The 24,106-nt window shown below is 39.7% G+C and overlaps 1 protein-coding gene across 3 annotated transcripts in view; it reads right to left on the bottom strand.

Moving 5' to 3' along the window:
* lrfn1 (leucine rich repeat and fibronectin type III domain containing 1) overlaps positions 1-24,106 on the bottom strand; it is a 118,986-nt gene that overhangs the window by 20,527 nt on the left and 74,353 nt on the right. For all 3 annotated transcript variants that reach the window (XM_020614877.1, XM_020614880.1, XM_020614878.1), the window contains one exon: positions 7,530-7,647. The gene's annotated coding sequence lies outside the window, so the exon portion shown is untranslated. The remainder of the gene's footprint in view (positions 1-7,529; positions 7,648-24,106) is intronic.

Here is a 24,106-nt window from a genome sequence, read left to right as displayed (position 1 = left end):
CATACTACCAGTAGTACACGCATAGTGTGGGAACGACTGGCCTAGGTGATCCTCTGACATTTTTCATCAGGTTGACATTTGGGGTTTTGAGTGAAAAATTTGATATAGATATTCACAACCTCTTCAGGATGAATTGTAATAAATCTGGTGATCCTCTGACTTTTCATCTAGGGCCATTATCAGTTACAATTGGAATATGTCCAGTACTTTGGTTCATGGCCAAATCTCTTCAGAGCTAGTGATATTTCCATCAGGCTCAGCTGTGCTTTGTGTTAAATACTAATTAACAAAAACAACAGAGTTATTACCAATGAGATCCACACTGATAAATCCACTGTAAAAAGTGGACACAATTCTGAAAAATGTTCACTTTTCACAGTGGATAATTGATATAGAAGACAGTGGCCCAGACTCAGTCAAGGCTGTAACGCTTGTGAGTGTGTGTGTGTGTTACAACCTCAGAATGAAGCAGCTACAGTATCGGTGCATGTGATTCAGTCAGTGCACACTAATAATGGACCACACAGCTTCAATTTGACACACTTCACAGGAAAGCCTGTGCAAAGCAGGTTTAGGCAGAACCTTTGTCAAATATAAATTGCAGGTATTATATACACATATACACTACAGGGTGTGTGAGCTTCACTAATCCCATCTCTGTGTCAAATAAAGTACCTTGCAATGTCAGTGCATACACAGTGGCAGTGAGGCACTAAATACTCATAAGGTGTGAGCTTATCTACATTTGGCTTTGTAACATGAGAATGAAGCAAATTAAAGTGAATACTTGATGTTTCCAACATCATTTTATCACCGAGAACCAGTCATTATGTACTGTACCAGTTCCTTTATTTGTTTACTGTGACTCTACTTAAAAGAAAAAACATGAATTCTGCAGGTCACTTCTTTTTATAATAGGACTGGATTTGCATTAGCATTTGTATGTTTGTATCTGTAATCTCCTGATGTGGTGGTGTTTGTCTTTTCTCGTGTATTTTTAAATCATCTTTAACTACAGGGCCACATTAACCCACTGTGGGGACCCAGGGCATAAATGAGCTGTGGGACCCTACTGAACCCCTCTCTGGAGGCCAGGACACCGAGCAGCCTCCAGGTTTGCTGGGTGTCAGATGGCTTTAATAAAAATGAACATTCCAGATTTTAAAATACTTCGGTTATTATTGTCAAACTAATTTGTAGTTAATCAAATTAGCACAAAGCATCTGGTTTACCTGGTTGTTTTAACAGTAATCCACAGAGTTTTTTGGTTTGTTTACATTCAGGGTTTCCAAAGTACATTTTTGTCTCCCTGAGGTCTAATACATGTGTGAAATGTTTTTTTTTTATTCCTATGAAATCATTTGAAGAGCCAGAGTGAATTAGATCTTATTTGACATCTCTGCCTTCAGTTTTCTTTTTGGAGAAAATCAGGTCAACACATTAAACCCGTGACATATCAGTGTAATTAATGTTCCAAGTGACTGGAGACAAGCTCAAGCCACACTCTGTGAGGCCTTTATCACAAACCTGCCAGGCCTGTTACCTGTGACTAAAAACACATGATTTCACACACATAATGAATTCTTTATTATCTGTATTTCTTTAGTAATTGTACACAAAGTTAATGCAGCTAAATGTTTGTAAAATTGTCAGTTTTACATTCCCTGTTATGTGAAGTCAGTGTTACGTAAAGTTGATGTCTTGCAACCTTGTCAGAAATGGTCTGACACTTGAACATCCACATCAGTCTTCACTGCCTTAGTTTCACTTTAGCTTGTACAGCATGTTAAACTTTAGACACACTGTATATTTTCTGTAACTACAATACACTGAAACACAAAAGGTTGTGATTTATTGACTGAAATAATTGTACTGGCTGATGTTAATGGACAGGAAACATTTAATACTGTTCATGTAGTGACTTTACCAGCACCTAGCAGAAGTTCAATAGGGCTCATTATGCTTGTGGCTGTACCATAAGTAATTAGTTCACAACCTATTTGATGGAGGTGGCATTATCAGAAATTGCTCTTTATTTTCTGTCTTTAGTTAATTAGTAAATTTGATAAATTAGCCACTGAACCAAATTGTAGAGCAAAAGCTATCAAGTTAGAAACAAATTAAGCCTGAAAAATGAGGACAGCAGAGAACATTCAATGGGACTGAGCCAAAAGTGCTTTTTGGTTCTGTTCCCTTTTAGTGGGGAGGACGCGAATTTAATTCAGAAATCCTACATCATTTGTACACATTCAACATCCCCCAAATTGGTGCAGCTGTCACATTCAATGCAGACACCTGTTCAGTTCAGAAAACGGGTTGTAAATAAATGCTTGGATTTGAATGAATTGTTATAGTAGATTTTATGATTGTTTCCCAGGTTTGATGTCTAATTTGAAACAAAGAGAGCAGAACAGAAACTCCTGTGCTTTTGTCTTTCAGTTTGATCCTCGGTCCTCATCCTTTCTTTCCTTATTGTCGTAGTCTTTACTCCAGGCGCATGATCTTTCACCTAGATAAATTACAGGGAAGCAAACACATAACTTGTTAATTAGTGGAATGCATAACAAAGGGTATAGTCTCTCAGAGAGTTTGATATTTTATTTGTTTCATTTGATTTGACATGCAGTTTTCAAATCCTGCCTGAGACACCTGCAGGGAATAAAACAAGTATAATGCAGCTGTAAAGCATATAGCACCAGTACTGAATGTGACTGGGATATTTTCAAACACCACATTTCTATAATTTACTTTACACACTGACACAGATCATAATCTTGCACAGCAGGGCCACCTGCTCAGTGTCATTACTGCACTTTAATATAGCTCTGCCACTTGTCCATAATACTACATCCAGGCAAGTTTGTTGTGCTGCCATGACCACTTAAAACATCCCTGCCTCGTGTGCAGCTCCTCCTCCTCCTCACTCTCCTCTGCCTATGAGCCAATGCAAATTACAGTAACAGCTTGGACGCGAGTACAATCTCAAGTGGTGCAAACTGGCCTCCATGGTAAGGCATGCAGGCAGATGGAAGCATAGAGTTTGCCAGGCCTCTTCAGGGGCTCCAACTCTTTCTACAGCATGCGAGACAATGGAAGAGCTGTGGCTCATAACCAGCTACGCGTCTGCCACAATCATGGAGCCTACTCCCATACGCCGGGGCTCCTGTCATGGCCTTGTTTAGACCAGTGCACAGATTGACACAGATACTGGCAACATTACATCATGAGCCACTTACAGAGCAGAGGGCTGAGACTGAGGAAGGATGTTCAGACATTGAGTCTAAATGAAAGAGAAGCAAGAGGAGCGCAGTCGGTGTGTTTCTACTGTATATATTTGTCTGCACAGCAGGTGGTAAAGGCTTCCCCTCGAGCTATGGTAGATATTTATAAATAGCACTTTAAATAAACAGCCTATTCTATTTGCATAAACAACCGCATATGAACACATTTGACATGAATTTTACCACGTTAAGAGAAAAGCTTTGATTTTCTTAAATAAGACACCATATATTATTCATTACTGCGACTCCAGTGAGTACACCACTACTTCAGAAACTGCACTAATGTCACACATTATTCATATAATATTCATACAATATACACTACAATGCATGATTAACTTGAGCCTCGTTTAAATATGTTATAGCTTTGTGTTGCCTCAGGAAGAACAATTTAATTTCAGTATTCAAATAGTTTCTTCTAATGCTTAAGTGTGTCCCTGTCTGTGTTACTGAACCTCAGTCAGAAGAGTTTGTCCTGCTCTATAATTTGTGATTCTGTATCCTACAGATTTCGATGAAGACTTCATAAAAGAAGCTGCAAGTAGGGAAAGTATTTCTGTGGTTAGGGATAGACTGACCACATAGTCACAATCTAAGTGATTACTTTCTTGCCTGAAAAAAATACCAAAACCCAGCAAAGGTCCAGGGATTTGTCTCTGCATGTGTGTAAGAATAACAGAATACTCAGCTGGTGGAAGGGCATGGTGCTGTAAAACAAAACGCTGTTCTCACGAGAGCTGTCAGGGATGTTCACCCAAAGCTGCACAGTGCAGTAACAGGCATCAGGTGTCAGTTTACCATCAAAAGGATTTTAATATAAAAAAGTGACATATTGTTATTTTAAGAGCCTGTCTCTTTGGATTGAAGCAACACAGTACAAGTTACATCAAAATGTCATGCACCTTTTATTTTGAATGATTGAATGAGCTCCAGGCTTTACATTTGCACAGCAACAAAGATCAGAGAGTCTCTGTCTTGCTGCTCTGGGACAGAGGCTCGTTCATGCTCATAAATACTGATTGTGCTATTCTTGGACATTAATGTAGATGGATTCTTAAACTCAGCTCTGCTCATTTAAACTAATGAGTATGCTTATGCAATGGGGTTGCACCTCAATATGGCATTTAATATGCTTCTGAATCTTTAATCATGTAATGTAGCAAACCAAAGCGCTTCAGGGAGAGACAATCATATGTGCCTCTGACGAGTCCCCTCCCGTATTTCAGACATAACAACAAACAGTACAAAAGAATGCGATGTATGAAGAAATCAATAGACTGTGAGTCAGCTGTGTGTCAAGATGAGGCTGTTTAAGTGACTCAGTCTTCAATGTGTTTGCCAACCCTGAGTGCTTCTGCAGTAACATAAAGATATTTGAGTGAGAGAGAGTGAAAGCAGCAAGATGCTGAGTGCAGCTCCCCTGGAGCTACGCAGCTATTGTCTCCGACTTGAGCTAACACGCATGCAGGTGTGCTGGATTTTACCTAATTTTCCTCCGCTGTTATTTCAAATATCTTGAGTTACACCATTTCATATTCACAAAGCCTGTTACTATGAGATGTGGGTGATATGGAGTGTATATAGCTTAAGTTCTGCGGATGATTAGAGCTGCAGTAACAGCAATCAGGTGCAGAGATGATATCTTAACATGGCAATATGTGAATGTAAACCTGAGCTGCAACTCAACACTGCCTGTCTGTTTTCAATACTTGGTATTCCAGGAAACACTGACTGCACAACTCAGATGACTTTGACAGGGGAAGCAGACGACAATACGGGAGCCATGGAAGGGGAGCCATATATGCACAGTGCTGCCACTGGAATTTTGAATATGTGAGAGTAATAAGTTGACCTTCTCCTCACTCTTCCTTCAAGCCCGATTAAAAACATATTCATTACCTACTTACAGAGCACAGTTTTCCCAAGTTGTAGTACCATGATTTAATGCGAACAGAGATGAGCTGATGGGGAACCCTGTTGTTACACCTCTTATTGCTCTCAAACATGACAACCAGGATTAAACTCCACTTGAAAGATGTTGAAATAATACATACGAGCCAAAACTGCTGTACATCCCCAGCATAAATAGCTTTTATTTGACAAGAAAGGGTGAATTCAATGTGTTTGAAAAGGATTAGTTTAACTGCTGCAATTATTTTGTTTTTTATGACAGAAACAGAACAGGATGTCTCACAGTGCACAAAATATGCAGAGTTATGCTGGGTGCATGTCTGTTGTAGATGCTGCTTGTTAGGCATGAGAGGAGGGAGGGGGAATAGTGAGGGAAACAGCAGCTATGATCAATTCAGTAGCACAAGCTGGCTAATTGGCACTGCCCTGTCATTCCCTTTGAACCAGGAGGAGGCAAGTGAGAGCCGTTCTATTTCTTTGGTCTCAGCACTGTGTGTTTGCCCCCTGACCACAGAATCCACAGGGGTTCTGACCACAGTGGGTCAGAGGTTGGAAAGTAGCCTCACCTCCCATGCCCCTCCTTACTGAACTCCCCCAAAGGAATCACTCAGACCTTTTCCTAAAACTACACTTTCAGCAAAGCACAGTAACTGGCAGCATGCTGAATCAGATATAGTACCTAGATGTAAAGCGATGACATTTACAGGATGCAAACCCACTCCAAGTACACCAGACAGATGTTAAGGGGATACAGGTACCTACAGTATTGCACTTCAGATACACACAATTATTCTTGGCTGACTGCTGAAGACGCACCACAGATCATTAATTCTATCCTCTCATGTTCCAGGTTTTAATTAATAGTTTCATAATATAAGGTGCAACTGAAACACAAAACTGCATTTCTGTACTGCTGCAATGTTTAGAAGACTGCTTTATAGCCTGTGTCAGGTGAGTTTAGCTGGTGAGAATTACACAGTGGCTCCAGGTAGAACCTTTTTGTACCACACGTGGGTCACATCTTTTGAAATATTTGGCAAAGTTAGTAAAGTAGTTCAGGGAGTATTCACAGAAGAGCATTTTTTTAGCCTCCGACATTATCTGACTATCTGGTGTGATGGTAAATATAGGCTCAAAGCAATATGTTTAATGAACAGCAGCAGCAAGTGGTGCTGCGAGTGTTGTGTGCTGTTATTTTGCCCTCTGAGTTGTTGTCTTTCTGACACATTCCCCTCCATATTGGTGGACAATGTTGGGTTTTTACAGCCTGACGGAAACACAGAAGGCACTACTTAAACCTGAAAAAGTGTAACTTTTTCTTTTTCAAGTTTTGATTTGAATCTTTTTATTAATCTACAGCAATGTTCTCCTAGAGCTGAACATTAATCTATCACAATGTATCACGTATCATAAAGTTACTATTAAGAAAACCACATGTGATTTTATGCAGGATTAGTGAATTAACAGTCCAGAGATTTTAAATGTGTTTCTCTCTTCTTGTTTGTTATACTGCCATTATTAAGGAAAACCTGGAGGGCCATTGCATCACCGCTCCCTACTTCTGAAACCAGTACTTGGGTTTCTGATCCCACACCAACACTCTCACAAGAAGTTAAATTAGACAAGTGCTGTCAGGAGAAAACTCCAGTACAACACATTAACAACAGGAAAACATCAAGTGCACTCACTACTGTTCAGACCATATTCATAATATCCATTATTGTCCAGCTTACCATAAATCTAAGCAGACTCTATATACAGCCTATAAATCACCTTCTGTATGCATGTAGTTTCTTGCTACATTAGCCATTCTACATCTACCCAGCAGTCTTGGCACTCCAACACAGTATTTGTAACCCTGCAGACTCTGAATGGTGTTTATATATAGTATGTATATCTGTTATTTTCCAACCTATTTCTCTGTATACAGTAATAGCCCTATGTTTATGTTTGTGTATCTTTGTTTGGTTAGGCAGCTATTTAGCCTTGATTTAGATGTGCAGTATGTCAGTATGTAAATCTGTCCTCTGCACTGTGTGTAAGCACAGTGAGAGCCTCTGGAAACCTGAGTCAGATTGCTTGTAGGCCTAAACATGCTTGGCCAATAAAGCTGATTCTGATTTCTCCACACATATGGCCATTTGCAAATTTGACCCACTTCTGCTCTTCACCTGCTGTTTTGCTGTCTCTTCTGTAATAAATTCCCACCGGTGATCTACATAGTACTGCATCGTCAGTCTGCTGCCGCACCACATGATTCAGGCTGCCTCAGCTAAAGGTGGAGCTACAACTGCTCAAAGTCAATATGCACTGAATTGGAAAACACAACAAACTCACCAGATATCAAGCTCTGGTCTCCATCACAGGTTTCACATCAGCATCCCGATCAGCTGGTGGTCAGAGAGTCAGAGCTGAGGCAGGTGGCTCGCACGGGTGTCACAGGGGAAAGAACCACCTAGAGAACAGGAAACACGTTTAGCATTGTTATTAGCATCAGCACACAGAGGTGAAATAGCAAGCTAAAAAACACACCAGAGGCGTGGTCACTTTAACACATACTGTTATTTGTTTTCTAGACAACATTCAAGTGAAGGATGCAGCTCTCTTCAGTGCACTACAGAAGCAGTCATACAATCTTATCATTAACTGAGTTTGCTTCTCTTTCCACTTGGCAGCGTTGGGTGTGATATGAACACTGATCTGATTATGAAACAACAGGAAAGAGCATAAGCAGCAGGGGGGGCACCAGAAAACAGAGTTAGATATACCATGACTATGAACGTGTGTCCTGTCATTAATATTTCACTGCATCATTGCAGCTAAAGAAGGAAAACAAAGTGGGGAGCACTATGAAAAATTAATCATATTTTGACACAGCGTTGGAATCTATCTATGTAAAACAAAGAACAGGCGAAAATTCAGCTCGTGATGAGATTTTGTGACTGAAAAATAAGATGATTAATGCCTCCAAATAATTACTGCAAGCTTTAATGTAAGGTTATTGCCATTATCTGATGAGGATGGATGAGGATGAGTTTTTGTAACTCGCGTGAGTCTAGTTTTACTGCAGTTCTTTTCTTTCTTTCCTGTATTTCTCACACTAGAGAGAGGTGAGTTCCAAGGTCACAGTTTCTCACTCGTACCTAAAATTCAAAACAAGCTACATGACATGTCTGAGCTCTGCCTGCAGTTCAGCAGCATGCAGTCCATGAGAAATTACTGTATTGCATGTGTCTGCAAAGAGCCCTGATGCATTTTAAAACAGAATACTCCACTGTGGTTCTTCTTCCAACTCTACTGTACATCCATTTGTATTCAGAAAGGAGCTATAGGCTTGTCACCTTCAGCTATTCATCCAGCCAGTGAAGAATTTATGACGCAAGCTTTTTGCTCTTTGATACGTCATTCCAGTTCTCTTCAATACATCTCAGGCTGTCACGTCAGAGTTTAAGATATGAATGAGAGAAGCAAAGTAAGAGTGTAGGTGTCATAAATTTCATGGTCTCTCATTTCACAGTCTACCATGCCATGCATATTAAGGTTCTGCTCGTGTGTACGGTGATGCTGCGGCCCACTCTGACAGCCAGAGTGACAGTGAGTGCTGTGACTGCAGTGTGACACTGAGTAACCACTGGGAGGTGCAGAGAGATTTTAATTTGTTTCAAACAAGTCCTTCACCCACCCAGAGTGGTCTAACAACTGATTTTTCAGTTTTATCTTAATTTCCAGGCATCAAGTCATCACCTGGCCCTGTGTGGCACGTCACGTGTCAACCCAGGACAAGCCGGTCTCACTCAGTCTCCAACATGGCTCCCCTTCACACACTCCATTTTCCTCTCACTCACTGCCACATGATTTTACCTCTCGTTTTCTTTTTCTCTCCAGGCTCCTATGTGAAGGAAACTACAGAAAAAAAAATCCTCAATACCAGGCAACTTTGGCCAGAGGGTATACTCCATCAAGTCATTATCCATCACTGTGATTTCTTCCCGTCTGGGCAAGACAAAGACAGTTGTTAGGGAGACAGTCATCCTCCTGCCAGCTTTGTTACAACAGGGGTGACTGAGACTTCCCTTTTTACCTCACTGTGGTTACATTCTGTCTGTCAATCCCAACTAAGATGGCTTGATGAGTGTGGCATAACATCTGGTCAGGCAGGTTACAGGAAGGATTTAAATAAACATATATATTAGTCAAATGTAGCCATGAGATAACTGAATATCTGAAGCAGCATTTCTACTACATTCAGATTTGCTTGGAGATTTCAGTGGAAAACTCTGCCTACAGCAAGTATCAGGAAAAGCAGATCAGAGCTACTCTGATGCATTTAAAGATTGTAAAAGATTATCACTTTATACTTTTTGTCTAGGCTGAAAAGATTACAGATTATTTATTTAGAATACCTTTTTTTCTTTCAAAGATCTCAGTTCTACAAAAGCAGCATGAGAAATCTCTACAACAAGCCTCAGGCATCTCATTACATCAGAGCCTTCTGACCATGTAGGGTGACAGAAATAAGCCATGGTGCTGAAATCAATTATAGATCTGAGTGAATGCATTCATAACAAAGACACTCACCTTTATTTGCACGCCATTCCTCAGATATTGACAGAAGAGACAGAAATTCTTGAGCTGACCAGCAGATAAGCATGGACCCACAGCATTTAATCAGACCAGAAAAGTAAGGCTAAGTGAGGGGGTATTTGTGATTTTATTACAAACCTTAATTATATTTAGATTTCCTGATTGAGGTGAAGGTTTTGGTCACAATTTAATTTTTCTGCAAGTACCTCCTTCCACTAACTGCAGCAATCATGCTGCCTGAGATGAGGACAAGCAATAAAGCAGCCACAGCTGTAGCACGCTTATTAAAGGACATTCTCAATGTCATTATGACTCAGCAGTGGAGCGACAGGGCCACTCATTCAGGAAAGAGCAATACTGTTTGGAGGTGTAGAGTAGCCCGATAGCTGTCATAACTGTGTGGTCAACCCCATCCTCAGCAGGTCCACGAAACTGAATGCCACTAGGCCATTTCCCTTATCCTCCGCTTTTACAGTAATTTAATCCTCATGTCAGCACTTTGATGAATGACATGATTTACACTCAGGATCACGTACGCTATATGGCAAGGTATCAATCATAGTACTGTACATATTCATGGATTTTTTGCAGCTGTGTTGCCACAGTCAGCATCTAATTACATCTAACTAATAGAAGTACAAGAACGGCAATGCCCAGAGACAGTGAACATATTGAAGATATGTCACCAGATCTGTTTAAATGCATAAGATATATCATAAGATATGTTCCTTTTATTCACCTATGTACAAAATTCTCAGAGTCAACTGGGGACAAAACCACAACAATAAGGTGATTATTAAGAACTTGCAGCTGTTTTCATCTGAGCCATTTCCGCTAATTTAAAACACTATCACACGCTAATGAACGCTCCCATCCCACTGGCCCGGCCCCAGTCGGCTCTCTACCTGAACGGAGACAAAACAGTTTCAAGGAAAATTGCTTGTAGGAGCAGTTTGACTAAATAATTAGCTTTGTATTACCTTCTACAAACCTTTGGCATTAGAGGTCAAGAAAAGATTAATGTTTTGTGTGTGTTCATGTGTCTCTCCTCAGCTAATCAATACTCGTGCATCCGGTGCTGCAAGATAGCAAGGTTACTAAGAGAAGGGCAGGAAGTAAAGGAGCAGGTTGGGATCACCAAACCCCCATTCCTGTGATAGTTAAGGCTGAATGAATTGTTGTTGAACATGTTGAGGTCCTTAGCTGAAAGTGCACAAGCTTGTCAGGCAGACTTCTCTCAAAACATAGCAACATGAGTTGGTAATGCATGGTAATGCTGTGAACATGCAGTTGGATTTTGTCAGATAAGCAAATCCAGACATGGGAGTTTTCCATTTGCACCTGAACAAATTGCATTTGACTCTGATATTTTACAGTGCAGCCCAAACACAATGCAACTAGGCTGTGAGTATTGATTTTTTTTTATCACTGATTGATCTGCTAATTATATTCTCAATCAGAATATCAAGGACAGTTTAGTCAGACAGGTCTCATCTTTAAATTGTATGTTTTGTCTGACCAACAGTCTAAATCCCAAAGATATTCAATAAAAGAGAGAGTAACACTTAAAGGATAAGACTGGTCATTTCCTGTATTTAGCAGTATTTGTAACACTCCCCATACAGAGAGTAAAACAACACTCACTGTTAACGTCTGTCAGCTCTCAGTTCTGGATTAGCTTATTCGTCTGTGCCACGGGCCCCCACTGCTGTTCAAACATGATTAAAACACATCAGGGAAACACACAGTTGCACTTGGTGATGTTTCCTCACTACAAAATACTAGGCCTTATTTTTTTTAAACCAAACTGCCAAGGCCTCTGAACAGCCATAACTTTCTACAGTGTCTGAAATAAACAAGAGTCAGTTGTCCATGCATGAGATCTCAGGATATTCTTAACAAATATTAGGGGAGTGTTGAAGATAATGCCTTATCCTTTCACATTAACCCTGTGACACACATAAACACACTATAATGTAGTTTGTCCATTATGTCAATTCCTCTATTTGTTAACTCTTACAACTTCTCCCACAAAGTGTCAATAGTTATTCATGTTAGTTATAGTTAGCGCAGTATAGCACAGCTGTTTTTATATTTAATGATAACTTATGATTACACACACAGACATATCTTATTAATACCCTATTAACTGTTTATACACATGCACTAAACATCCATAGGCATCCATGGTTTGAAAATATGTTTAAAACTCAATTATACTCAACTGCACTCAATGATAATCTGACATTCTTAACTCAAGGTCCATTTGAAAGCTTTCATTTATATCTTGTAGCCTTCTCCAGTGAATTGAGTGAATTGACAGTGAACTAATATTTATATCATAGGTTCTTATAAAATATAGGATTTTATATCATTCTCAGTTATTCATTAACCAGTGTGCTTTATGTCGTTATGCTAAATATGGTATGTGAAAGTGAAACAGGGAAAAGCAGCAAATCCTTACTTCCAAGAAGCTGGAATGGTGAAATGTTTGGTATTCTTGCTTGAAAAATTACTTAAACAATTAGTCGACAATCAAATTAGTGTCTCATTTATTTTTTGTCATTTGACTAATCACTGAGTTGATTAATCTCTTCAGCTCTGAGTGCAACTTAAGGATGTGAGAAAAGAGCATTGCCATCCAAAACAAAAACTAGAGCCACATTAGATTAAAAAGCGATGCTATTTAGGCCACATGCAGTGAAGAGCTCTCATACCCATGGTGAAACGCTGTTGTTCCACACAGTCTGAAAAATGTGAGATGACTTAGGGTTCAGTTACATTACAATACTTTAGGGAAGGAATTGACATGTTTTAGATATTGGCAGCCAAAATCTTGTAAAACCTCATTATAGGTTACAGCTGACTAAACATCAAACATCCTACTATGGTATTAATCCAAAGCAACTAGCAAGTGATGAATCATTTAATCTACGACTGTAGTGATCTGATAAATAATACAGCTAATAAATAGTTAATGCTTGCATTTGTGTACTGCAAAAAAAGGCATCGTCATGAGACTGGGGTGCACTAATAAGTCTTTTTCCCCTTTAGGAGACAAATTCTGCAGTAAAACAAAAAGTTCATTATTGTAACTAATTTATGAACTTAAAGAGCCCATGGCATGCTTTTCCTTTTTTTTTTTTTTGACTTATCTACGATGTTACAATGGTGAATTGTCATATTAGATGTGACCTAAAGCTCAAAAAATGAGGAAGTATGTTTTAGTATTTTTGTGCAGAAGCAACTTGGTTTATACAATCTCACAAACTCTCACTCGTGAGACTTTTTTTTTCTAACAAAATAAAGTATTATGTGATAGTTTACACGATCTCCTTGAATGGTCATAAAATCCAGGCAGTTGTGCGTTCATATGAGCTTGCCTGACATCCACCGGTGCCATTGTAAAAGCCTAATTTTACAACTGCACACAGTTTTGTGGATATATTTTACCTCCTGCTGCTGCACTGTGACCAGAGGATGTGGAAAAAAATACAGGGCCTGAGGTTACTGCTGGTTAATGTTGGTTAAAAAACAAATAAGTGAACCTTGATTTGGGATTGTTTTGCTTGAGTGTTACATACATAAGGAAGCTTTCCTCATCCTCCCTGTGTTGATGACAAATTAAGCCACAGTATATTTTCCCCTAAAAAAAAATTGCTCACTAAGACTAGATTTCACATTTCCCTAATCCCCATAAAAGAGTTTTGCATTGTGGTTCCACTAATTATGAGTGTAATCCTTCCACAGGCAAGTCTTTAATTTTAACAACTTGCATGCAGGTTTTGGCACCATCACCAGAGTGCATAATGCAGTTTATGGAATTTTCCAAGGGTTTGACATGCTCATTTCACATCAGAAAGATGAAATATTATGAGGGCTGATGTAGATGAGCATTAACAGTCCACATGTGGCTGAGGGGATGCATGGGTGTGAGATTAACACAAATAGTATACATACCTCTATACTATGATACACTTATTATTGTTGTTGTTGTTGCTGCTGCGGCTATTTTTATTGCATATATTAATATTATATTCACATAAAGGGCTGGCTTCTTAGAACTGACTTCAGATCTGTGCAAACTAGGATAAGGTGTCTAGTTTATCTAGTTCAGTGGGTAGAAATCATATTGAATTATATTATTATGTAATGCTGGTAATAGCATTGTATAGTGTTGTTGTTATTTGTATATATGTAGTTATGCTAGCCCATGTGTTATCATGTGTTATTGTATATTATTGTATAGTAATGTTTTGTTGTATTGCACCTGACTGATTCCCTACTATATTAGCAATCTTACTGTGACTACAGATAAAATTAGCCTCTTGGTTAACTCTGGCATTCTGCTACAACTAAAACAAAGTTTAAACAGAGTTCATCCACAGGAGCTATGTAAGTCTAAGGTGATGCTCTGTTCTCATGTGTTTTATTACATCCTGTGATGGGCAGATGAAACATTTGTGCAGCACATAGTGTACCCCACTCAATAGCATGTGGACTTTTGCAGTGACCTTTTCCAGCTGCTGCTTTAGAAAAGAGTATTGAAAAGAGTGAATGGCTGAAGGAAAAGATCACTTTAGATGAAACATAGTGGTCAGACAGGCACCTGATTCCAGCACAGGCTCAGGGGAGTCCTCTGCTGGCCTCAAGTCATAACTGCACATATTTCTCGGAGCTGCAACAGTCAGTCGAATTTACTGGTTTCATTTGAGCAGAGATCCAAACCCAAAGGCATTAATACTGAGGCACCTGTCACGGTCTCAGTCAGTATGAGTTACTGCTGAGCAGCTGAACTTTGCTGAAAGTGGAATGAAACCAGCAAATATTCACTATCAAAATGTTTGTAGATCAATTTTATCAGAATCAGCTTTATTTGCCAAGTATGTTGATCATACAAGGAACTTGTCTCCGGCACAGAGGCTCTACTGTAGGGGAAGCATGGGAGAAGGAGGAGAGGCAGTATTCATGACATTTCAAGGTATCAGACTGGAGCATGTAGCAGTACTATTTACAATTACTGCACTGTGGTGGTTGTCGAGTCCTGTTGCTTCAGTCGTGGTAACTGTTAATCAGAGTGACAGGCCAGGGGAAGAAACTGTCGTTAAGTCTGGTTGTTTTGGCGTACAGAGACCTGTAACGCCATCCAGAGGGGAGGAGTTCAAACTGTCTGTGTCCAGGATGTGAGGGGTCTGTGGAAATCTTCTCTGCCTTTCTTTTGACCTGTGAGGTGTACAGGTCCTCCATGGAGGGCAGGCTGGCACCGATGATTGTTTCTGCAGTACTGACTGTTCACTGGAGTCTGTTCCTGTCCTGTTTGGTTGCTGAGCCAAACCAGATGGTGATGAATGGGTAGCGAACAGACTTGATGATTCCTCTGTAGAACTGTATCAGCAGCTCCTGGTATTACTCCAGGGAATGGCAATGTGGGTCTATCAGTCCCTTACTTTGGTCCAAATAGCTCAGCAGCTATTTGGTGAGCTGTCTTGAAGTTTTGTGCCAGCACTGATTTTCCCCACAGGAAGAACACTGATAACTATTTTGTTTAGTATCCAAATGCCTTCCAAACTACTGCCATTTCCATCGGCCTTAGCTGTAATGTAAGTTTAACAATTACAGTAAACATTATATACTCTCATCATCAACATTTTAGCATTGTTATTGTCAGCATGTTAGCATGATGCCATTAGCCACTTCTATGCCTAAGTGCACCCTCACAGAACCACTAGCATGATTAGAGATTCTGCAGTGTTGTGGGTCAAACTGAGACAGTATTTACAGATAATATTAATGTTATATCTAATATAAGACATGCTTCTCTGAGCCAGAGGCATAAATGAATGCACCCACTTTAGTGTTTTCATCTCACCCTGTTTGCTAGAAATGAGTTAGAAATCATCAACAACTGCATTCTGAAAGAAATCCATTGCTGTTTCAACTTTTTATTTTTATTGTACAGCTTATAATGAGAAAAGTGTTAATGAATTTATTAGGCAAGTCACAAAATACAAACTACAATCATCTGGAAACTGTTGCAACAGTTCTGTTGTCCTATATGACGCTCTTGCAGCAAATAAATCATGGTTTAAATCGTTTCTCAATAATATTCAAGAAAGTGCAGTACTTGGTTAAGTTTAGGGAAATATTGTGGTCTTGGGTAAAAAAAGGCAACAGTAACTTGAGACACTTCAGACATGTTGTGTATACCTTCTTACCATTTATACACAACCCCAGTCTTGAACTAACCTTACATACTTTACTCTGCCTAATTTCTTTTGAGCTGCTATGGGGCAGAGTGAGACAACAGACTGTCTACTATATAATGATGGATGGTGTGTCACCACTTCCTGATACTATGCCAAATTATTGCAAATGCAGTGGCAGCTATCTTGCTTTTGTGAAGCATTTTGCAACCAGATTCTGCACAGTAGTGACAAGAGCTGGAGCAGCGGTAAGCTAGGATTAGTGGACTACAAGGTACACTTGGCAATCAAATAGACTACCCTCATTACAGCGACTGTGATATAAAGCACTAATGTTACCAAAGGTCAAATTAGTCCAAAATTAAAAACAAAGGCGTTAGCTTTAGATGTTAATGCATCCAGATGGAAGAATGTCACATCTGAATAAAATGTGACCTTTGGCTGCTTTTAACACTCTAAATCTCAATAAGCCAAACTGATGTTAACCCTAGTTTTTGCTCTTTTTATGTCCCACTCTTTCTGTGCAAAAGAATGTGGAGTTTCAGCTGCCGAGAGCTCCTCCATGCCTGGCGGTGTGAAGTGACTACTAGGGTTTCAAAAACCACTTCTTATGACTTTCACTAAGAGGCAGGTAGGGCTAATTTACAGACTGTATTTTAACAACATAGGGTAGAGAAGCTAAAAAACAAAAGAGGGGCCATAGACAGGGCTAGACAGTAGAGCTCAGAGAAATCATGTTCTGTCCCATTTTACTTGCAAAATGTTAGTTAGAGCACCTTTAATTAAAGTGTTTCTGTTGCCTGGACCTAACCACACGAGCATTTGAACACAATCTCTGGTGTCAAAGTGCTGCACATTGAACGCCCCCATTACCCACCCTCACCACCTCCCAGTGATTTATAAATCTAGATTCTATTCTAGAAAAAATGTTATCAGTGAACATAATTCAGGCAGAATCCCATCAAAAAATGTAATTAGTAGTATATTAATGTAATTGTTCTGCAGCAGAGCTGACTTCAGGTCATAGGAAGCTAGAAAGACTTTTATTACTTTGTCCTGTTAACTGTTAAATGTGTTCATATTAAAGTCAAAGTGGCTCATTTCTCAAGAAAACTGAAATTTTGGTAAATAAAACCCTGACTGACTCATCAGGCCACAAAGTCACTCAATAAACGACACAAAACTTAAGATGAAATATTCTTTTAAGAGGTCTCCCTGAATGTCTTGGAAGCAGAAAATCCTCCTCCGCTCCTTAATACAAATACTGAGAACCACCAGTCTCAAAACATCAACTATTAATAACATTTGAAGATATATACTTAAAAGTGAAATACCCCTAACACCTCACTGCACTGTGTGGTCCTGAGCTACACAATCAAAGGGAGCTTTTACACCAAAATAGAGTTTACCTGGGGGACAACTTTCATGTATTCTGCAGTAGTCTCAAATTCCCTTTCACCCCACGCATCAACACTATTTTTCACTGAGAAAAATAACATTTTAGGCTGGGCTGTCTTTAAAAATGGCTCATTCAACCTTTTGGGCAGACAGGGAACTAAGCATTTCCTGTTATTCACTGCATATCATCATCTGTACCCTCATATTACTTTAATTTAGTGTCAATCCACTGAATTCAGGATATGGAATTTCATCTTTTCATCCAGTTTTCATATAAATTAATTACAGTAAATAACTGCAGCGAACTGTGGCTGAATGCTCAGTCAATAAACAAATAAAGGTACATTTTTCTAAGGTATATGTTTCAAGCTTAAATTCCAATTTTTTAATGAAAGTGTACATGCCTGAAAACAAATGAACCAAAAGTGAATTTCCATCAGCCCCGTTAACATCGGTTGCTCTGTTTTTGATTCTGTGCACTTGGGCACATTTATCTCCATATGTATTATTGATATATTTGGGAGGTACTGTTATAATATGGTCTTCAAGATCTGTGCAGCTCAGATAGATGCTGTTTTTTCATGACTCTCAGTGGCTCCTCTTGGTGCATTTGGACAGCTGTAAACATATGTACACTGCTGGCATGGCAGAGGCAGTCATCTATAATAAATATGTAGTTGTGTGGGGTGGAACAAGTCACCTTTAGTGAGATACTGGGACTTGATGAAATGTTAAAATGGGTCTCTTCTAATGTGCTCTGCCTTTCCATGAATAACATCCAGAGCTTAGAGTATGAAAGTGTCAATCGCTCTCTGCCACACCTGGGTGCAATGAATAAATAGGTCCTTCTTAAACATATGTCACTTCAGAGTTCTTCTGCACATCTTCTCATGTGGCATGGTCAGCCAACACTGAAAAAGCTGGGCTAAAGCTTCTAAAACTTCAAGAGCGCAGTATGCCAAGTGTTTTCCATGTGTACTGTATTGCATTTCTACAAGGTTCTGGAAAAAGCTGTTCCCCTATCTGCTACTTTCTATGAATAATAATGTGCTGAAAAGTTTAAATAGGGTTTTAAGATCTTCCATGGATCACAGATTAGTTTTCTTGAGTTCCCATTGTTGCTGTTTGTGCTTGTAATTGCTCTGTTTGAATTCATTTTGATCTCACAGAGGCAGTTGACACCACTGACCAGGTCGTCCTACTTGAAAGCCTTGAGAAAAGGGCTTCTGTCACAGACAGTGCCATTCAAACAGCTCACACCATATCTTGCTGATAGATCATTTTCTGCTGCTGGAGGTAGTGCGTCCTTTCAGCTATATTTCATGTTTCATGATTTTTGCTTCTTCCTTCATTAAACACTCTTTATCACAAACAGCTTTAAATCAATATTCAACACATGTCTGCAGTAAGGCTCTGCCTGTAGGAAATGTTCTGTTGATACATAATGGAAGCTAATACTAAATGTGCAGTAACATTTGCAACACATGGACCAATCCATTTAACTACTATAAATTAGTAAAAGTAAATTGCCTCAGTCCCTGAATATGTCTTCTAGTTTTTAGGCCGCACTGATTGTCACTGTATTAACATCTACACTTTCCATCACACATACTGTATCTCTGCACCGTAATAATATTGGGTGGCCACTCACATCGCTTGCAAACAGAAAATCTATTTCGCCAGTAAACAACCACTAGTTCCAACCTTTAAAATCCATTGATAGCATGTTTAAAATTGTTTGCAATACAAAAGATATTCATATCCAGTCTGTAATGAAATCATTAGAAGTGACTCATCTGTCAGCAGCAGATTCACCTTACTGATTTTCTTGTAGATATAAAGTTCTGCATGCTAATGATAGTGAATCCAGGACTGCTGAATTCCACCCACTTAGCTCTATTATTCTGATTTTGAAAAGAAGTCTGTAATTTTTCTAGAGGTTTCTGTTAGGTCTGTGGCCCAGATGTTTTTTCTAAGAGGTATAGTAAGAACTGTTCAGTCTTTCTTCCTCTACTTACTGAAAAAATAGTGCTTTTTCTGACCTTAAGACAGTTACCTACACTGTAATTTCAGCTCATTTTCAGCACCACAACTGGAAATCTGCAGCCAGGCCAATTAAAAGCCAGCTGCATATTACCTCCAATTTGGTGATTTTATAGTGGAGCTTCCTTAGTTTTGCTATTAATTTGTGACTTTTCCCTTCAAGGCTCTTACACTATGAAAATGTGAAGTATTTGGGTAGGTAAAATTAACAGCACCCTTCAAAATGCTTTCTTTCACCTGGGCATAACATGTGCAGCAGTTAGACGTGTCACCTCACAACTAGAAGGGCCACAGTCCAAGCCTCGCAGAAGACCGGGGCCTTTCTCTGTTGGTCTGTCTACACAGGTATCTGTGTGTGTGCCAGCCCTGTGATGGACTAGTGACCTGACCAGGATGTACCCCGCCTCTCGCCCAGTGTCAACTAGGACTGGCTCCAGCCACACAGTGACCCTCTACAGTCCAAAAGGTCGCAAAGTTCAAGGGGGCCGAATACTTTCGCAAGGCACTGTATAGTAAGAACTGTTCAGTCTTTCTTCCTCTGCTTACTGAAAAAATAGTGCTTTTTCTGACCTTAAGACAGTTACCTACACTGTAATTTCAGCTCATTTTCAGCACCACAACTGGAAATCTGCAGCCAGGCCAATTAAAAGCCAGCTGCATATTACCTCCAATTTGGTGATTTTATAGTGGAGCTTCCTTAGTTTTGCTATTAATTTGTGACTTTTCCCTTCAAGGCTCTTACACTATGAAAATGTGAAGTATTTGGGTAGGTAAAATTAACAGCACCCTTCAAAATGCTTTCTTTCACCTGGGCATAACATGTGCAGCAGTTAGACGTGTCACCTCACAACTAGAAGGGCCACAGTCCAAGCCTCGCAGAAGACCGGGGCCTTTCTCTGTTGGTCTGTCTACACAGGTATCTGTGTGTGTGCCAGCCCTGTGATGGACTAGTGACCTGACCAGGATGTACCCCGCCTCTCGCCCAGTGTCAACTAGGACTGGCTCCAGCCACACAGTGACCCTCTACAGTCAAATCAAGAGAGAGTCAAATCAAGAAATCAAGACTAAGGGTATAAAAAATGGATGGGTGGCAAGCCCCTCTAATCAGCTTCTACTTGATCCCGACCTTATTATTTGACTTTATTTCAATTTATTCAGCTTTTTTTAATGCTTGACTAATAACTTCTATTGACTCTGACCACTTCATTGACTTGCATACATTCTCTCAAGGATTGTACAACTATACTGCAATGGGGCAGTGGTTTAGCTTGTGTTCCAAATAAACACAGAAAGTCTCTTTTCAAACATGTATTATGAAAATATCCTTGTTGTATTATTGTACACTGAACCGTCATTGTGTTCATTAGGACCACACATAACACTGATTACTTTCATCATCACTGAGTCAATAATTTGTACCACTATTTGATGATGCACATTCTGATTTCACAGAGCCCAAGCTGATGCCTTTTTTTTTTATTATCAATCAAAAATCAATTAAAAATGTAATTTTTTTATTTTGAGTTGGCTGACTTGGTCTCAAAAGGCTTGAAAAACAAACAAAACAGTATTTTAAATATTTACTCATCATCCATACTGCTTATTCCTGAATAGGGTCGCGGCGGGGCTGGAGCCAATCCTAACTGATATTGGGCGAGAGGCGGGGTCGACCCTGGACAGGTCACCAGTCTGTCACAGGGCTGACATGTAGATGAACAACCACACACACTCACGGGCAATTTAGAGTCATCAATCAACCTAAGCTGCACGTCTTTGGACTGTGGGAGGAAGCACACACGGGTACAGGGAGAACATGCCAGCTCCACACAGAAAGGCTTGAACTCAGAACCTTCTTGCTGTGAGGCAACAGTGCTAACCATCGCTCTGCTGTGCCACCTATTTACTCATCATTTTTCTTTTATTTCATTTTCTTCTCTATGTTGTATAGCAAATGACATTTTTGCAATAGTGTTTGAAAATGTAGACATAACATTCTGGATCTGGTTTATATGAATTTGCAGTGTCTTGTGAGTTGACAGGGCATCAATGACATGTGACAATAAAAAGCTCACTCATTCTTGTACCACAACAGGCATTTTTCACTACTTTCTGACACTTTGCTTGACAATTAAATTAATGGATCTGATAATATTTGTTAGTCGCAGCCCTGTACTTTAGGATTCCAGGCCACACATAGAGTTGAGTATTGTAGAGCAGCATGTTGCTGTGAGACAGAGGCCAGTGCTCAGCCCCGTCCCCGGTGAACAAGTCAGAAAGTAATGCCTCCGAGTGATGATGAGTAAAATATGTGGATGGCGCAGTGACCCATCTCATCCAGATCACCTGCTGTAATGGTATTCACTTGATTAATTGAAGTTAACAACTCTGGCTCTCGAAGCTTAAACACGCAAGTTTGCTGTGCGTATCTGACGAAAGGCCAGCTCACTCCAATTTATTTCCCAAAAGGAGGGGACACAGGAACAAGCACAGGCTGGGGATTTATTCAGAGAGCCACCCTGATGCTGAAACCTGGCTCTGTTCTGTAAGCAGCCTGCTTCATCATCATATGCACGTCTGAATATGGGCAGCGGTGCATCACTAATTATCTCAGACTGAGACAAAGAAACCCCGATCATAACAAAGGTGATGAGTTTAGCTGATAAATATTTATTTAGGGAAAACGATGTAGATTAATGTTATGAGTTTGGGTCATTTAAATGTCAGTGTACTTTTCCAACATATTCACTGAACATCCTGTTTACACAGAGAGGACCTTCTAAAAAAAAAGAGGTGGCCATTTCTCACCTTGAATTCAGAAGAAAGAATTTCGCAGTCTGAGAAAATCAAAGTGGGAACACGATTAGAGGAGCTATTGATCCACTTATTTGGGCAATGTCTCTGTTAAAAGTGAGGGGACTTCACCTCAATTTGTGGTTGCAATTCGCTTGATGACTGCACGCACTCAGAACGATTAAGTCAACAAGTGACATTCAAAAACTACTCCCCAGCCTGCAGTCTGCCTTTGAACAATATATACACTTTGTGGCTGTAGTTGACAACTGCTGAATTACTTACAATGCAACACAATAAACGTACAGTAGGAGCAGGGTTTAGTTTTAGTCTGTCTGTTACTGACTTTCTATAATGTTACAGTGCTGAGAGGGGTCACTGGGTCATTTTAAATGAAAATAATTTAAAGTCACTGAACTTCTAACCACACACTGTACAGCTATTTTAAAGTATAAAGTTGTAATCCTCAATTCTCCTCATGCAGCAAATGCGGTTTAATACTACAGCAAAGACTCATTGAGCAGTTACTGTACTTTGTCTGCACTGTAAACACATGCACCCTTTACTCCTCACTTATAAGCTCAAAGTGTTTCAATAGAGAAGGATGTCAGTCATCGTGCCAGGAGCAACTGCAATCTGATTCCATGCTGCACACAGTGTGAGTAGTTTTCTACACAACAGCAGATCACAGGGGGGTTGGCTGCATTACTCTTCAGTATTTAAAATGTGACTCATCAGTCTTTGTCTTGGTTAGGTTTAGGGAAATGTTCTCATCATTGTTACAATAATAAACAGTCATGTGTGAATCACTGAGGTCTATAATTTAAAAAAAACAATGCTGATTGTTGGTCAGAAACTGAAAACAAACACTTGTCTATCCTGACCTGCTCTCTCTTCTCTGTGGTCAATTCCAATTCCCTGATTTGAGCGTTGCTCGCTCAGCCTTGAACTTGTTCTGGTCGAGCAAAGATGAAGGACATACCAAAGCTCTTATTCCTGCCCTGAGGAGCGAGGCTGTAGAAGGAGCCACGAGAGCATCCTTCACTGGAGTCTTCTATGGGCTAACACACCCCTTTATCAAAAATCTGTTGGTGATTGGATTCTTTAGCTGAAGTATCAGAGGAAAGGATATCTTATATCATTATAAATGTTTTTCCAAGATTCCACTCTCCTCACAGTTTTTCCTCACTTCAGTACAGACTCTGTTGGGGCTAAAATGCAAGGAAAAGATGCAAGTGAAGGAAACCGTGGATGCAGCTAAGAGACCTGGGATTCACCCAAGGTCTTTCTTTTTATTAAACAATGTCTCCTCCATTGGTGTTGTTTTATTTATAAAGCCATTCTTGACCTTTTACCAGCTTATTGTGCACTCACATAGAAAAGAAAGTTTCGAACTCTCATACGCTTCGATCACAGAACACGATAACGCTGACTGTACCAAAGGTTAAACTAAACCTCCCCTTCCCCTTGTCCACTACACTCACTACAGAAAACGATTCAGTGTTCAGCCTCGGGAGAAGCTATTTGTATTTGGAGCCATTTTTCTTTTTCCCAGGAAAAATAAAGGATCTAAAAGCAATGATGAGTTGGCCATATTTCTATTGGACAGGTAATTACCGCAGCTTGACTTCGGTTTAAATTTGATTTTCAAATACTGTATGTAAAGACATTAGCTGTTTTCAAGCCCCAGTTTGAGCCTCTTTTGTTAGAATACATTCAGTTCTGAGAGGTAATTATCCTTTTGGCTACAAGTTAATTAGGTGGATGCTGTTACTGTTGTTCTGATGGTGTTTCATAATGGTAGATGTCTTTTTAAAATATTTCTCAAGATGCAAATCTCCTGAACCAAAACGTCACCCACTGGGCTGGATAAGAAACAGACAGCAAGTCTAAACA

This window comes from Monopterus albus, unplaced genomic scaffold, assembly GCF_001952655.1.
Source record: "Monopterus albus unplaced genomic scaffold, M_albus_1.0 scaffold152.1, whole genome shotgun sequence".
NCBI lineage: Eukaryota > Metazoa > Chordata > Actinopteri > Synbranchiformes > Synbranchidae > Monopterus > Monopterus albus.
This window is presented reverse-complemented; position numbering and strand designations above follow the sequence as displayed.